At 41.9% G+C, this 4467-nt stretch overlaps 1 long non-coding RNA gene across 1 annotated transcript; it reads left to right on the top strand.

Moving 5' to 3' along the window:
- The first annotated feature begins 3369 nt into the window (after positions 1-3369).
- Positions 3370-3877, top strand: LOC117630025. The gene is made up of 3 exons (XR_004586187.1): positions 3370-3436; positions 3600-3685; positions 3794-3877. It is a non-coding gene; the product is annotated as an uncharacterized LOC117630025 (long non-coding RNA).
- The last annotated feature ends 590 nt before the right edge of the window (positions 3878-4467 follow it).

Here is a 4467-nt window from a genome sequence, read left to right as displayed (position 1 = left end):
ACCTGTGACTGAAGTTGTGAAGTTTAGTAATTAGAGATATTGCAATAATAATGTAATTTAACTGTGAAGTAGATCATGCTGGGATGAAACTTGTATTGGTGTATTGATTTTGCTCTATGGATGATGCAGTGCCTCAAATTGCTATTTGTCATATAGGATTGGTTCTATGGCAATGCTTGTTTTCACTTCCATTTTATGAGTCATATTTAGTGTGGGAAATTATCCTGGTGCCAAGGGCTATTCGATTATAACACACCATTACCTCAATAGGCCCTGACTTAGGTGTTGAGTAATAATGCACAGGTAAATTTGTTGGTATCATTGGTGTTTCAGCACGTAGTAGCATATTTTGCACCCTTGCAGTGTTAATGTTTAATTATGTGATTTTGAAATACTAAAGTTAGTTGTCGTGGAAATTTTCTGTTCCCTGTGGTATAAAACGTGCTAAATTGTGTTGTTATTCCTTGCTTGCAGCTTGTGATATATGTCTGAAAATGGTATTTTATGGGGCTTCATTATCTGTTTAGAAATTGCATGTTCATCCATCTAGGTTTAGCAGTTGCAGTTGCAGTAACATTTTGACGTGTCTAGTTTGCACACCGAGTCCATAACTGTGAATACTGATGTTCCATGTGTGGTACTGTATTGCATATGAGCATATTGTAGTAGGCATTGATGCATTTGGAGTAATTCTTGTAGCCATTTCGGCCAAACCCTATATGAAGTGGATCCGTGGTTGATGAAATTGTTTTCAGACTTGGGTGGTATTTGGTTTTTTGATGGAATGGGATGTACATTTGGCAGAAGGGAATGTAGATAAGAGGAGAGTGTGGAGAGAGTTGGAGAGTAGAAAAGAGCCTTAAAAACATTTATGGTTTTATCAAATGTATATACATATATCAAAATGGGTTCAAAGTATTAGTTTGAGTAATGTACGTATGAAATATGGGTAACCAATGATCCATATGTATGATGTTGTTGTGCAGGGAACTTGTGAATGGCTTGTAAAGCAAAGCTTATGATTCCTGAGGATGAGAAGAACGAAGGAAAGCCATATGCCCTTTCACACACAAGGACCGCCATTACAACAATAAAGGCGAAGTTCAATACGCAGCAGGTACAGAGGTTCGAGGGAAGTTGTTTTGGTCATCTATTACTGATAGAGGACCTGAAGTGGAATTCACAAATTATCCACGGCCTGTTGATGAGGAAGGCTGATCCTAAGACAGTTAAACAGGTGAACGGGATAAAATTCATTGTGGGTAACAAGTTGATACAATTCACAGCCCAACAATTTTGCCTCATCACGGGGCTAAGGTTCGGAAAGCTCCCTTTCATTCCGAAGGCGACAAATGAAAATTGCTCGTTGAAGCTAAAATACTTCAGCACCAATAAACCTGCCACCCTTTTGGACCTACACACCGCCTTCATCGAGTGCACAGATGATGAGGATGCGTTAAAGCTTGGAATGGTCTATTTTGCCAATTTTGTTCTATTGGGTACTGAAAAGCATGTGCTTATTGACATGCGCTATTTGAAGTTGGTTGAAGACCTAGAGGAGTTTGACAAGTATCCATGGGGCGCAGTGTCATATGCAATGACAAATGCTTCACTGTTGAGGGCAGTTTGTGCTGAATACCAACGAGTCAAAGTGCCCCAAAAAAGAAAAATGCCCAAACAACGTGGAAAGAGAACGCAGACAAGAATGCGAAGTGGTAGACCAAGAGAGTACATCATAAGGGGGTTTGGCTTCGCTTTTCAGGTGAACACATATCCAGCAATTAACTATTTGATGCAAATACATTTACATATATTGATGTTTCAATGTTGTGAACAGATTTGGGCCTTTGAAGTGTTCCCAGCTTTGGAAGCATTGCATTTCACGGTCCATGAAGACAATAGGCACATCCCTCGAATATTACATTGGAGGAGCAACACGGTGGCCCGTTTTCGGGAGGTTATGAGTCAGGTTTTTGAAAACTTTGAGGTTAGATCTGTTTGTATCAGTGATGTTATGATTAGGAAAAAGTACAAAGTTAACTGATTTTTTTTTTTTTTTGTTTCAATTGGAGGTTGATGTGCAACTTCTCCGGCCAACAGATATTGAGAAGCAACAACCTTACTGGAGTTGGGGTGATGATGACAACGAAGAACCAATGGTTGAATTATTTGGGGATGAGGCCGAAGAAAAAACCGGCACTTCTAGTGAAGAAAAAGACGCGGATGTTGAGGAAACAGCCCCCCTTCCCTCCTCTTCTAAGGTGAGCATGATCTTTTTCCAATGTTGTGAAAATATAGCGAATACGATAGGAATGAAGTGGAAATAGTTTCGTGGTTTTTTGTAAGCTTTGTAACTGTTGCATTATAACTGTATGCAGGCCAAAGGGTCTGTTAATGACGTTCGCAGTTTGAAGCATCAATTACGCAGCACTAAGGATCAGTTGGCTAAGCTACGTACTTCAAATCGGGGGCTTAGGAACAGAGTTCGTGACTTGGAAGCTATTGTACAGAAGAACTGTTTGAAGCATGAGAACGAGTGTGACAGAAATAAAAAGGCTATGCGGGATTTGACCCTAAAAATTGCTGAAGTCGAACATTATTTGAAGTTGGAGACGGAGGAGTTAAAAAAAAATTATGGTGGAGAAGCCCATGAGGAAGTCTGTATTGCCCAGATGAATGACGGAGGGCAGAATGATTTGTCACCCGTAAATGAACCTACTAGTCCGACTACAGCAGCACCTAAAATGGACACTGAAGTTCCAGCTGATGGAGTAGAACCCTTCCCAGGCATGCATCCAGAACGGGGTGAAATGGAAGCACCAGTCTGTGGTGATGGAGTGGAACACTTTCCAGCCTCAGATCAACAAGGGGCTCCAAGGGAACCAGAAGTCCCTGTTGATAGAGTGGAACCCTTCCCAGCCATGGAAGTCATAGACACTGAAATTGAAACTTCAGTTCCTGAGAGGCAAGTGGACCAACAACCTCACAAGGTTCCTACCGCTGAAGATGTGAAGCTTCCTAGTGTTGAAGATGCCCTCCTTCCTACTCCGGAAGATGGGAATGGGTATAGAGTTATTTGTAAAAAAATGTTACATTTGTTACAGGATTGGAAGAAGACAGAAATTGAGGGGGTGGGATCCAAGGTCAGGCCTCCCATGAAATGTAACATAACTGTGGTTGGTGATGAAGGGGATGAAGGGGACAACGAGGCTACTGCCACGGTTCGAAAACCAGCTGGTGAAGGCAAAGGGTGCAGACTTAAGCGGGCTGCGACACCATTGTTGAGTCCATTCACCGATCCCTCCAGGAAAAAGAGGAAGGTTACTGATTTGCATGCACAGACACCTCAGCCCCGCTTTGATCCAACAAAACCCGTGGCCATGGACGATGTGAAGGCTATCATACAACTTTGCAGGGCTTGGAAAACTGACATCAGGTTAGGATTTGTATCTTGGCAAAACCATTTTACTTGTTTTTTGATGTATGCAAACAATTTATACACAGCTATACTATACATGTGTGTGTCATTGTCATATTATACAAGGTGTTCCACTTGTGTATTATATTTTAATTTACCTTTGCAAGTGTTGTTTTTGTAGTGCGGAGCTGGAGCTCGAACCATTTGAAGTTGGGGCAGATTTTTTTTTACAAACTGTTAGATGAAACTGCATGGATGAGCTCGAGGGTAACAATTTGAACCCGGCTTTATTTCGATCAATCTCTTATTTGATGACATTGACTATGTGTGTCAAATTTGTGATATTCACGCAGTTGTTGTGTTCTGAAATAGCAGCACCTTGACATGGCCATGTTTCTAATACGCAAAAGACAACTCTCTCATCCGCAACTATTTGGAAGGGAGTGGACAACCGCCGAGATTTGTCTGCAGGTAATTTTGTATCCATATTTTGTGTCACTGCAGTTCTTGCATTGGTAGGAGTCATGTTGGTCTCTCCTTTTGGTGCTTTGGTTTGGGTTTATGTAACGTGTATGTCACACTTGGTTGCAGCAATTTTTACAGCCGTTTGCAATGCCAAGTGGGAAACGAGTCACGAGGAAACGAGTCACGAGGAAACAATCTGCTGCAAGCACCGCTCACCCTCCCCCTAACTACCTCAAAAATGTACACCACTTTGTCAATGGGTCATGGCAACATGGGTATGCGCAAGCATGGACGAAAGTGCGCAAGGTCTATCTCTCGTATAATGTTCGACAGTCCCATTGGGTAGCAGTAGAAGTCGACTTTGTGCGACATACTGTCACTGTCTATGACTCGTATTCTGATTTTACCTCCAACAGGATGCTTGTCCGATTCATGGAGCCTATTACCCATACGCTTGCAAAGGTGCTGCATGAAATGAGGTTTTATGAGAAATCGGAGGTTGAAGCAGTGAAGAGCAAGGGGACTGACATGTCAAACTTAACCCATTCACAATTTGCAGAATTTCCGATGTTCCTCAACAAACT

Source organism: Prunus dulcis, chromosome 6 (assembly GCF_902201215.1).
Source record: "Prunus dulcis chromosome 6, ALMONDv2, whole genome shotgun sequence".
NCBI lineage: Eukaryota > Viridiplantae > Streptophyta > Magnoliopsida > Rosales > Rosaceae > Prunus > Prunus dulcis.
This window is presented reverse-complemented; position numbering and strand designations above follow the sequence as displayed.